Below are 13,401 nucleotides of genomic sequence, written 5' to 3'. Positions count from 1 at the left end.
TTAAGACCTATGTGTATCAATTAGAAATGCTCGCTTCTGATTAAGCCACAAACCTCTGTAGCAAAAGATACATGTTTCCTTTAGAAACCCAAAAGTAAGTGGCCTTAAGCTTGGTCCATCAGCCCAGTAATTTCATCAAGGATGAAATTTTCCCTTTGAATTCTGCTGGAACTTTGAGGTGCTTCTCTCAAAATACTTCCTCACCACTGTATCCAATCAGCATCTCAGATCAAGTTTGTGTACAGTGACTCTCCTAACACAGTGGTGACCTCTTCTGCAGTAAGGACACTGAAGGGACAAAGGGCGGTTATTGATATCTTATTCTTAAGGCCTCTGACACTCAAGTATGAAGAGCAGCGAACTTCTAAACACTTGTAGTATTCCAAGAAGGTGAATTACAACCTGAAAGTAATGATGAAGAAAGGACTAGAGTAGAAATTATTGAGAGGGTGGATCAGATTACATTAGATCAGATCAGATTGACTCAAGTGTCCCATCTAGCTCTACCTTCCTACCAAATGTAATGTGGGGAAGATGTGTATTGAGAGCAGATTCCCAGCACAATATGTCACTAGAGACAGAAGGAAGAGTAGACCATCTAGAAGTAGGGCCAGTGTGAATGCACAAATTACTCTAGTACAAGACATAGGAAGAGAGCTGCCAGGGGGCTTCAGAGGACAGAGGGAGCAGAGCTGGATGAGGAAATCAGGAGCACTTCTGCAGGAGGTGGCATCTGAGAAGGTCATTAAGGTGGTGGTACGACAGAGATGTGAGCTGAAGTGGGAGAGGCATTATGGAGAGTCTTTGATGTGAGAATGTGGATGTTATATTCAATTAAGGCCAAAGAGAAAGAGAGAGAGAAAGTATTAAAATATGCTGGTGGTGAGAGACATAATGAAAGTTTTGCCCAAAAAGTGATTGATTTGTAATTGACATAAGCAATGGACTGGAGCAAATGAAGTCCAGTTAGGAGGAGATTACAACAATCCAGAGAGAAGAGTGAGGAGCTGAGGCGGCCAGACAATGAAGAGGCGAATCTTCAGCCCCAGCAACTGAGAGAATGCACAGGCAGAGAAAGAGGGAAGCCACTGACTGTGACTCTGGTGATTATGATGGCTAGCAGTGCAGGAAATGGGACAGTAAGGTCAGAAGGGACATCATTTTAGGGGGCTGGAGTGAAATGTGGAGAGAATTTTTATTTTGCAACTGTTTATTTTTAATGGGTTTTCTGGCATGGATACTTTAAAAAAAAAAAAGATTTATTTATTCATGACAAACATAGAGAGAGAGGCAGAGACATAAGCAGAGGGAGAAGCAGGCTCCTTGCAGGGAGCCCAATGTGGGACTCAATCCCGGGGCCCTGGGATCAAGGCCTGAGCCGAAGGCAGACACTCAAACTCTGAGCCACCCAGGTAGCCCTGGCATAGATACTTTTAATGGGTTTTCAGGAAGGTGTTTGAAAATGTGAGCCTGGAGTTTGGGAGAAAAGTCATCAGGGGTAGGGAGGTGCATCTATATACAGTGTAGTTGAAGCCCAAGTGAATGAACTAAATAACCAAGGAAAGAATGAAGAACAAAGGGAAGGGAAGAGGAGGGGAGGGCAAAGGAGGGGGAGAATAAGCATAGAAACTTAGAGAATGCCCATATTTAGAAGGAAGACTGTATTCTCCCCACATTTATAACACTGTATGGAGGTTGTCTGAGGACAGACTGTATGCTGTTCACTATTATAATCCCCAGTGTCTCCCACAGTGCAAACAGACACTTCATAAATAACACTGAATGAATGAATGAAGCTAAAGGCAAGGGGGGGGCACAAATGTAAAAGAGGGAGAGATCCAAAAAAAAAAGCAAGTAATACAATGTCTCTGTAAGTGAGGGGAAAAAAAGAATTTGAAGTGGAAGAGAAACACCAAGCCACGGGGCCTGGGAAGGGACAGCAGGAACGGGGGAAATGTGAAGAAAGGGAGGTGAGGCAATATCAGTTTCAGGTGTTTTTATAACCAGACATAAGCTGTGGCCTAGAACTTCACTTTAGTGGAATTTACCCTCCAGATACACTTGCATAAGTCTGCAGTTACCTGCACAAGGATGTTCTTTACAGTGTCGCTTACAGTAGTGGGAAAAGTTTTAAAAACACCTGCATGCAAATTAATTGAAGGCAGTTAATAAATGAGGCCACCTCTTATAACAAGGTACTAAGTAGTCAGGGCTCTTGGGTGGCTCAGTCAGTTAAGCATCCCACTCTTGGTTTTTGGCTCACGTCATGATCTCAAGGTCGTGAGATAGAGCCCTGCATCAGACTCCACACTCAGCTGGGAATCTGTTTGGCATTCTCCCTCTCCCTGTGCTCCTCCCCTGTCAACTCATGTGTATGCACTCTCTCTTTCTCTCTCTCTCTCTTAAATAAATAAAATCTTAAAAAAAAAAAAAAGAATGTATTGACTTAGACAAATGTTCGAGATATTTTATTAAAGGACTACCTCAAACTATAGAATAATGCATATAATATGAACCCCTGTGCAAATAGTGTGTCTTTGTGTGTGCGCAAAAAAAAAAAAAAAAAAAAAAAAAAATATATATATATATATATATATATATATATATATATATATATGATGGTTGTACTTCAAAGTAGATACTTGTAAGCTGTAGCTTTGAGGGAACCCAACCTGGTTAAGAAGGAGGAGTTTTTACTTTTAACCCCATGCCTCTCTGTTTGGATTTTTACAGCTTGTTTCTACTCCCCCCATCCCCACCCCACCCCACCCCTGCTTCCACAGAAGTTCAACATTGCCCACCCCTCAAAAACCAGGCTGGAATGCTCCTGCTGTGATCAGGCCTTCCTAGATCTGATGGCCTCATGAATAATAGAGTCCATTTCCATTTGATGACAATTCACTTTATGGCTTTGGAAAAGTCACCAACCTTCTCTGGGTCTCTGATCTTCAGTAGATTATCACAGAAATCTGTCTCAGCTCTAAGTTTGATTCCAACTCTATAGCAAACAGACTAGGAAGTGCTATGCTAGGATGATAATAAGACATTAATTTCTGAGGCAAAACAAGTGTTTCGAAATTTTTTTTTTACAAAAACACAATTTTGGGGATGCCTGGGTGGCTCAGTGGTTGAGTGTCTGCCTTCTGCTCAGGTCATGATCCCAGGATCCTGGGAATGAGTCCTGCATCGGGCTCCCTGCATGGAGCCTGCTTCTCCCTCTGCCTATGTCTCTGCCTCTCTCTGTGTCTCTCATGAATAAATAAATAAAATCTTTTTAAAAAAACACAATTTTGATTGAATTTTGCTTCTTTTATTAATCTTCTATGAACTCTTAATTTCCCTCTCATTTGTACTTATTTACAAGGAAGAATTCATTATCTCAGTCACTTTTCAGAAAATCTAATCAAAATTTGCTGCGGCAATCTGAGTGTAAATGTGTCTTACACCCACTAGGGGTCAGACCACTACATTAATACAAACCAATCCCAACTTGAAAAGTGGTATTAATTGGTTGAGAGCTCTCCCAACTTATTTCCCTGCATCAAGACAGAAGACTCGCCATTTAAATTAAACATTATATAAAGAAGATAATGAGAAAGAATACATTTGACAAAAAAGACTTAAAAGTTGAAACTATCATATATAATAAATATAATGTATTAAAGACATTTCATCCTTAATAAAAATTTCAATTATTCAACTTGCTCATTCTAGTCTGCAAGATGTTACTCTGGTCTGAGTGAGTTCAGATTGGAGGATCAATCATTGAACTAGGCAAATGCTAAGAGAGCAGAAACAACTAAAATTATTAAACTGTCAGCAAAAAAGACGAAATCCTCATTTTTAAAGGATGCATGATTAGCAGAGGATTGAGATGGATGGAAAAAACATTTTTCTAACGGATTTCAGCCATGACAATAATAAATCTGAATCATCCTACAGCAGTGAATGCACTCATGGATATAGCCAGAGGGCAGCCCTGGACTGGCCTCCTGTTCAGTCTCAGCTTTGCCACAGTCTGGCCCCGTGGCCTTGAACAAACAACTCCTCTTCCCTTGGTCTCACTAATGCATCTTCAGAATGAAGAAGTAAGATCAAATGATTTATAGAGAAGGCTCAAGGCCTAAATTAAACAGATTTATTTAACAATATTGTCAAACAGAAGATAAGAAAGTAAGGGGAAAATGTACCAAAGTTTAAAAATGGAAGGTGTTAACTGTCAAGATAGATTATTATACACTTTCATCACTAAAAAACACGGAACAAACTGAGATTTTAGATCATATGCATTGTCAGAGTTAAAGTAAGAAACAAAAAGTCAAATTCTGATTCATTTACATTTTGATTGACAGTTTTCTAAAGTAAAGGCTATTAGTGTATATGTGAAAATATATGCAGATTATTGTCTGGAATGATAAACAGGCAATTAAAAAGTGAATACATGTTGGAAGGTGGTAGAATTGGTGGCTATGGGGGGTATAAGAATATAAGGTATGTTTCTTCATATGCTGGTTTAATATCTATACCCATGTGAATGTATCACCTATTAACATTTTTTAATTTAAGAACTTCATAGATGGGGGCATGTGGGTGGCTCAGTAGTTGAGTGTCTGCCTTTGCCTCAAGTCATGATCCCAGGGTCCTGGCATGAGTCCTGCATCAGGCTTCCCACAGGGAACCTGCTTCTCCCGCTGGCTAGGTCTCTGCCTCTCTATGTGTCTCTCATGAATAAATAAATAAATAAAATCTTAAAAAAAAAAAAAAAGAACTTCATAGATGGGACAAAAATGTGTGTCAGTACAAAAACAAACATAATTGAAAGTAAAAATGCCCCATGATTGGAATGAGAAATAAGAATGATATGGGTATCTATTACTAACCTCAGTTGGTAATAAGAGAATGATATTGTGTTCTGAAGGTGCTGCATCAAATTGGCCATGTTAAAACGGCTGTATCCAAAGGTTCTATCTGGCAGTTGTATCACTTCGGTCCCAAATCCTCACTGAGCTGCTTGTCCCTTACCTTGTCTCTCCAGAGGGGCGCTGAATCAGGACAAGTACCATTCTATTTCCCTTCTTTCTTTACACAACACAACACAACACAACACACACACATTTCTTAGTAAAGTCTTAATGGATATTAACCTATGCAAATAAGCAATGGAGAGAGTCACCAGCAAATGAATTAAACAAACAGCTAAACCCTGAATCCCAGACTTTAACATACAGGTTTAATGCAATTCCAATCAAAATTCCAGTGAGATCATTTATAAATATAGACAAGATTATCCCAAAATTATATGGAAAGGCAAAGGAACTATAATAGCTAAAACAATTTTGAATACAAAGAAGAATGTAGGAGAAATCAGTCTACTTGATTTTAATTTATTATACAGTGACAGTGATCAAGACTATCTACTATGATGGAGAAACAGACATACCCGTCAATGGAATAGAATGGAGAACCCAGAAATAGAACCACGCAAATATGTCCAGTTTATTTCTGACCAAGGTACAAAAGCAAGTCCGTGCAAGAAAGATCCACCTTTTCAAAAAAACAGTGTTGGAACAACTGGACACCTACAGACCAAAAAGATGAACCTTGACCCAAACACATTAAACAAAAAGTAGCTCAAAATGTATTAACAACTTAAAAGAAAATATAAAACTCAAAACTTTTAAGGAAAAAAAAAATACAGGAGAAACTCTTTGTGATCTAGGACTAAGCAGAGTTCTTAAAGTCCATACCAAAAGTACAATCCATAAAGAAAAGCACCAATATAGTTGGATTTCATCAAAATTAAAATGATTGCCTTGCAAAAGACCCTTTAAAAAGATAAAGAGACAAGCTATAGATTGGGAGAAAATATGTGCAAACTGTGTATTTGACGAAGGACTAGTGTCTACAATAGATAAACAAACCCAACAAGAAAACAATCCAGTTAGACAGCAGGTATAGACATGAGCATTCATGTTACTGAAGAACATATGGATGGCAAATAAGCACAGGCACGGATATTTTACATCATGAGCCATTAGGGAAATGCAAATTAAAACCCCAGTAAGATATCATTACACATCTGTCAGAATGGCTAAAACAAAAAGTTGTGACAACACCAAATGGTGACAAGAATGTAGAGAAACTGGATCACTCAGATTTTGCTGGTGAGAATGTAAAATGTGACAGCCCCTCTGGAGAACAGTTTGGCAGTTTCTTAAAACGAACACAAAACTACCATACAGCCCCCAAATCGCACTCTCGGGCTTTGAGCCCAGAGTGAAGAAAACTTATATTCACACAAAGTCCTGTACAAGAATGTTTTTAGCTACTTTATTTGTAATAGCCTAAAACTACGTATAGCCCAGACATCCTTCCTTTAGTGGATTGTTGTACAGATTCTGGAATATCCATCTCATGCAATACCACTCAGCAATAAAAGGAATGTCACAGTAATAAATAAATAAATGCAACAGTTTGGAGTGCATCTTCAGAGAATTATGCTGAGTCAAAAAAGCCAATCCCAAAGGTTACATACGTACGATTTCATTCATAGAGCATTCCTGAAAAAAGTATAGAAAGAGAGAATAGGTAAATGATGGCCAGGGGCTAAAAAAAAGGGTAGGGAAAGTGGGAGAAAGGAAGAAAGGCTTTCCATAAAAGGGCAATGCAAGGATCCTGTGGTCACGAAAACCTTCCCTACCTTGACTGTATCAATGTCCATATGTCGGTTGTCACATTGTATCACAGTTGTACAACTACTGTGGGTTAGTCACCATCCGGAGGAAATGAATAAAAGGTATATAGGACTTCTCTGCATTATTTCGTGCAACTGTATGTGACTCTACAATGATCTCAAAATGATAGATTCAGTTTTATATATATAACATATATATATATATAATATATATATATATTTTTTTTTACATACACACATACAAACCATGGCCTTAAGTTCAGTTACAGAAATAAGAACCACAGCATCTATGTATATTTTTTCCTTACGGGTTATATACATGTATGTATGTACAGATTATTCAGCCATTGTCTAGAATTTCCAAACTTATACTTCTCTCTGCTTTGTGCTTCCAGGACTGGAACTCTACAAACCACATTTCTACTTTTTTAGCTTCTTCCCTCTTAAGCCACCAAAAGGCAGAGACCAAGCACTGGAGAATGAAGATACTTGATCCTCCCCATATGCTTCCTGTGGGCTTCCTCCCGTATCATGTCCCTCCAAGAATCATACAAGGACACCTCTTCCTTCCCTGGAGGAGAAGTCCTTCTAGCAGTTGGATCTAATTTACCTTTTTCCAACACGTGCAGAACCAGTTGCATAAAACAGGTGTCAGCAAACTTTTGCTGATAAGTTTTGCCCAATAGTGAATATCTGAGACTTTGCTGGCCACACAGTCTCTGTAGCCACTATTCAACTCTGCCATTATTATGTGACACCAACCACACACAATACATAAATGAATGAGTGTGGCAAGGGTCACTTGACTTATGGACACTGAAATTTGAATATCATATTACTTTCACGTGTCGCAAAATATTATAACCATTCTGTGTTGAATGGTGCACCCCAAGAGACAGGCAGAGAAGTCCTAACACCCTGCACCTGTGAATGTGACCTTACTAGGAAATAAGGTCTTTGCAGATGTAATCAAAGTAAGGTGAGGTCACTAGGTTGGGCTTTAATCTAACAGTACTGTCATTCTTACCAAAAGAGGAAAACATCTTGTAAAGATGTGGATGCATAGATAGAACAGCATGTGAAGACATCGGAGTTATGTAACTGCCAGACAAGGAGCCCCAGGTGTTGCCAGCCACCGCCCAGAATCTAGAATAAGAGAGGAAGCATCCTACCCGGACTCTCAGAGGGAGCACGGTCCTGCTCACAATTTGATTTCGAATTTTGAGGCTCCAGAGCTGTGCAAGGGTACATGTCTATGGTTTTAAGCCACACAGTTTGTGACACTTTATTATGGTGGCTTTAGGAAAACAATATAATTATTCTTTTTATTTATTTTTTCAGCCATTGAAAAATGTATGAACCATTCTTAACTCACTGGCCATACAAAAAGCAGACTGTGGGCTGGATTTGGCCTATGAGCCATAGTTTGCAGACTGTCATAGAGTCTCGCCCACCCCAAGATATCCGCGTCAGCCAAGCAGTGCCCTCTAGGTAGAACTTTCAGCTCCAAGCTACTAAATTTTAGTTAACTCCAATCTCGTTCCCTTCTCTTCCACTCTTCTGGGAAGGCAGCTGGTTTCTGTAATTGCTTCCATAGTACTTGCTGTTTGTTCTCTTTCCCCTCTTCAGTTACCTAGTTAATACTTTTTTTTTTTAAGATTTTATTTATTTATTTGAGAGAGAGACAAAGAGCACAAGCAGGTTGGAGGGGCAGAGGGAAAGGGAGAAGCAGATCCCCTGCTGAGCAGGAAGCCTGATGTGGGGCTACACCCCAGGATCCTGAGATCCAGACCTGAGCTAAAGGCAGATGCTTAACCAACTGTGCCACCCAGGTGCCCCTCTCTCTCTTTTTTTTTATTCCAACCTTAATGCCATTAATTACATAAATAACACATTGTTGAGGTTGTGTTGTTTAAAACAACCTCAGGGGATGCCTGAGTGGCTTAGTCTGTTAAGTGTCTGCCTTCAGCTCAGGTCATAATCACAGGGTCCTAGGATTGAGCCCTGCATTGGGCTCCCCACTCAATGGGGAGTCTGCTTCTCCCTCCTCCTCTCCCCCTGCTTGTGCTCTCTCTCACTCTCTCTCAAATAAATAAAAAAATTAAAAAACCTCAGAGAATAAACTTAAAATAATTTATGTGCTCATTAATAAAGGAATTGATGGCATAATTATGGAAGCATGCCACTCTTTTTTCCATTTTAATGAGGTACATTTAAAAAGTGCCAGAAAAATTTTTTCTAGGTATATTATTAAGTTACAATAATAACATATATATGTTATTATATATTATATAATATATTGTAGTAATGTAATATGTAATATAATGTATTATATACCAAATACAATTATATATAAATTAAATATAATTATATGTAAATTATAATAAGACTAATAAAGGAAATCACAAAAAGGCAGGCAGAAAATGATCTTGAATTTTAAAAATCTACAAATACGTGTATAAAAATAAAACTTATACAAACATTGTTAAATGGATAGAGAAAAGGCCCAGAAAGATCCACCTAAAGTATTGAAGTCATAACCTGAAAAGGAATATTAAAAAGAGGGTGCACATAAGAGAATTTGTGCTTGAATTTTATAATCATAATCCTCATTTTTAGAGCAATGCCTGATAGAACAAAGATACTCAATAGTCGATGAATGAATTAACAATTAATCATTGAACCGATGGATTCTATAACTCTAAAACAAAAAAATTAAATATGTGAAAATACAAATAAGTAAAAACAAAGAGAAACCACCTAAAATCTGCCACTCAAAGAACTGTTGTTTACATCTTGGTATGTACTTATATACCAACATATTTATTTTTCTTTTTAAATAGTACATAAAAATAACATACAGCATTTTTAAAACTTTTTTTCAATCAAAATTACCCAGGCACCTTTCCATACCACTAAATATATACCTAAATAATTTCTAATGGACACATTCTATTCTAGCATTCAAAATTTTTATAATAAAATTACTTAATTTAATTTCTTAATTTAAATGCCGGTAATGTTCATTCATTCATTCAATAAATAGTTACTGAGAATCTATGATAGTTCTGGCAGGCAGGAAGTCAGGCAGGTGCAGGGGATACGGTAGTGGGAAAAACAGTCACGCGTCCTCAGGACAAGTCTATGGAGGGAGAAAGAAACATCATACGAATAAATACAAAGATAAGTACATAGTCTTAAACTATAAGCTATTCTGAAGAAAAAGATGCTGTGCATACAAACAGAATGGGAGAATTCAACTGAGATCAAAGAATCCAGTAATTCCCCTTCAGGAGTATGAAATTTAAGCTAAGCTTGCAGGATGGGTCAAAATTAACCCGGCAAAGAGAGCAGAGAGCGCTGCAGGCTATGAGGAAGGAATCAGGGACGTGTATTCCAGAGCTGAAGGAACCTCGTAATTAGGGGAGGGAGGGGGGCACTAGGTTAGGCTTTGGGGTAGAACTCGATTTGTTTGAAGTGCAAACGGGAGCCCCTCTTTTGAGAGTTTGCTTTTTGGTTTTGGGGTTTTGTTTTACTACCCCTCCTCCCACTGATATGCCTAAATGAAGATTTTCTCTCAAGTTCACTGGCCTTTGAGAGCAGAATGGATTGGAGGAGTGAGAGTGAAAGTAGATGGATAAAAAACAATGAAATGAAGGTCCCCAGGCCTGGAATCTGATATGTCAAAGGAGCAGAAACAGCAGTCAGTGCAGAATGATTTGGCAAAGCAAGGTGGCAGGCAAAGGAAGAGGAAAGTGTCTCATAACATCGCAGTGCACACAAAGTTTCATATGTACTTTCAGGGTCTCTGTGGAACCCCCAGGTTAAAAACCACAGTGCAGGCCAGGTCACCCTCCCCAGCAACAGCAGGGAGTGTAGGGGGTTCTTCAACCATTTACCATTGCTTCTGTAGCCAGCTTTTGTTCTCACTGCTTTCTCTTGTCCTCCCTCCCATCCCTTCAGAAGACACAGAGATCTCAGGAGCCATGGGAAACAGAGCCCTTCAGTATTACAACTAATCCGCATTCTCTGTGCACTGCATCCTCATAAAAAAGCTGAGGGCCAGGGACAAGATATTCTAGACCTTAGAACAGTTTACATGATTATTAGATCATATTCATACATTTGTATTCTGAGCCCAGAAGGAGTGCTGGAAGCCAAAAGAAGCCAATGTAGTGCTGTTTCCTGGCACGAGTCATCCAGAACAAACTGTTACACACTGGCTAGCGATGCATGCCTCCCCACACCTCTCTGGTTGGCTTTCCCTGTCTGGCCCTTTACTGTGGCACCTCTCTAGAACTAAAAATAGCTTAGCAAACATGGCAACTATAATTGAGCCTGCTTCCCTCACTCTCCAGGAGATGGGAGCCTGATATTAAGCCAAAAGTATTAACTTCTGAACAGAGAGATGTTTTTGTTGCTCACATTTGGATGGATTCCTCACCAGTCTTTCAAATCAAAGACAAAAATGTTGTCATTTCTCTGACCCTGGTACGGTATTATTCCATACATGTTTACTGCATTCTATAAATATCAGAAAAGATGACATGTCCCTTGCCTTGAGGAACAAGGGAAATACCAATGCAGTTTCCAGCAACCTACAGAATTGGATGTCTGTAACTTTGTGCTGTGAAGTTTAAAGGGAAGCGTTCTACAGCAAATCCAAAAGTCTCTTCTTTACTGAAATGTCCATGCAGCCTCTCTGGCTGCTCCAAGACTTCAGCTCCTCTGAGCTCATCCAGCATTCATACCCTCCTCATCTTATTAGCTATCTGGAACCATGATATGTGAGAGGCCTTGCTTTTGCAAGATCCTGGAAGGTAGGGTCTATATCTTATGCTAATCTGGGTTCCCCATAAATCTGATGCAATGCTTGGTAAATCATAAAAGTTCCTCAGAGTGTGGGAGAGCAAGGCAGATAGAAGGGTAGAGTCTTAAAAAAAAAAAAGAAAAGAAAAAGAAAAAAAGAGGGCTTCCAGAAAGAGAAAATATTCTAGACCTTAGAATAGTTTACATGATCATCCTGGTAAATTTGTACTCTGAGGCCAAAAACTGAAATGTGGTGTAATCATTAATGTTTATCAGGAACCACTTGGCCAAACTCTGGTTCTACATTTGTCTGGATGAGAGATAATGAAGCCTCCAAACCTAAGGAGGGGACAGCACCTGGGAAGCCACTTAAATTGTTCGTCCCGCCACTCCCTGGCCTGGGAGGTTAGCCCGAATGTGTCGTTAAGGGATACAGACACCCCCAGGAGCCCTGGGTCCCACAGAGGGCCTGGCCCTCCCTCAGAAGCTGACATAGAAAACCAAAGTAGCTCCGTGTTGTTCACACCACGTAACTTCACTAAGCTCATCTTAACTCGTCAGCTCACCATAACTCAGATAAGTCAGTTTCTCCTCCCAGGAGCAGGCCCAGCTCCAGACAGCTGTGTTCATGGTGGTGTAGTGCCCACAGTCAAACAGATAAGAACCCCATGAGCTCAGCCCGCCACTGGCCATGCCTGGAAGGGCACCAGAGGAGCCACAATTTAAGAAGCTACATTGGAGTGAGATGTGAAGGGACGCCTGGGTGGCTCAGTGGTTGAGCATCTGCCTTCGGCTCAGGTCAAGATCCCAGGATCCTGGGGTCGAATCCTACATCCAGCTTCCCACAGGGAGCCTGCTTCTCTCCCCCTACCTATGTCTCTGCCTCTCTCTGTGTGTCTCTCATGAAGAAATACACAAAATCTTTAATAATAATAATAATAATAAAGTGAGATGTGAAAATGTGAGACACTCAGCAGCCTCATTCTGAGGAATCATGAAAGAACTAAGGGTATTTAGCCAAGACAGGAGAAGGCATGGTAGCCGTCTTGTATGATTTGAAGAAAGAAGTTATATGAATGAAATCCACCCTTCCAAAGCCAACCAGATGGCAGAATTAGAAGCAGTGAGTAAAGCTCCTATAAGGCAGATGTCTTAGTCTGAGTTCCTTACAAAACAAACTTTAAGGCAAAGCTTAGGTATTGCTGATTTAGAGGTGCCATCTCAGAGGGGAAAAACAAGCAAAGGAAAAGACATGTGAGGGAGAGCAAATACAAGGCAGTACGTTACCAAGCCGCACACAGCTTCCCCCAAAACACAGCTGGTCACACAGGACGTTTCTGGTGAGCTGCCAGGAGAAGGGCCCTGTACTGTGGAGCGTAGTGAAGGAGGAAGAGTTAGCAATGTATCTTCTAGATCCTTCCTGTCTCTTATCTCTCCCCATGTGGTGTAAAAACCCCTGCACTTCTTAGTTATCATCCTCTGCCTCTTCGAGGGACACTGAGAGAGTCAGAGTCCCCATGGGTGCAGTGGGATCTGACCTGGGCACTGCAGCCCCTGCAGCTTTGACATAAGAAGCATGACGAAAGCTGTGCCACAGCCCGGGTCTCACCCAGCGGGGGTCAGAGATGGCTGGAGGGTAAGGAGACCAGGTCATGGCAGTGGCAGCAGCGGCCGAGCCTTTACAACTGCAGGAACAGCAGTAAGCAGAGGGAGCAGCCCAGGGCTGGGGACAGGCAAGGCTCAGCAGATACAGGTTGGTCCACAGACCACACCAATGCAGCAGGTTTTACTAACAGGTTATTTTCTGACACCCACAACCATCTAATAATGGAAAGGCCCAGTGCTTCTGAAACATGAAGTGGATATGATTACCTACAGATCTTGTCAAATGATTCTGA

At 40.3% G+C, this 13,401-nt stretch overlaps 1 long non-coding RNA gene across 5 annotated transcripts in view; it reads right to left on the bottom strand.

Annotated features, from left to right (window-relative positions):
• Positions 1-13,401, bottom strand: part of LOC144320376 (uncharacterized) — a 216,634-nt gene that overhangs the window by 138,192 nt on the left and 65,041 nt on the right. For 2 of the 5 annotated variants that reach the window (XR_013385878.1, XR_013385882.1), the window contains exon 5: positions 9,556-9,836. The exons of 2 other annotated variants lie outside the window; for them this stretch is intronic. This is a non-coding gene — a long non-coding RNA (uncharacterized LOC144320376). Of the gene's footprint in view, positions 1-9,555; positions 9,837-12,790; positions 12,871-13,401 lie in introns of those variants that run through there. One more of the 5 variants, XR_013385879.1, reaches the window with a different exon arrangement.

Source organism: Canis aureus, chromosome 9, assembly GCF_053574225.1.
Source record: "Canis aureus isolate CA01 chromosome 9, VMU_Caureus_v.1.0, whole genome shotgun sequence".
NCBI classification, from domain to species: domain Eukaryota; kingdom Metazoa; phylum Chordata; class Mammalia; order Carnivora; family Canidae; genus Canis; species Canis aureus.
This window is presented reverse-complemented; position numbering and strand designations above follow the sequence as displayed.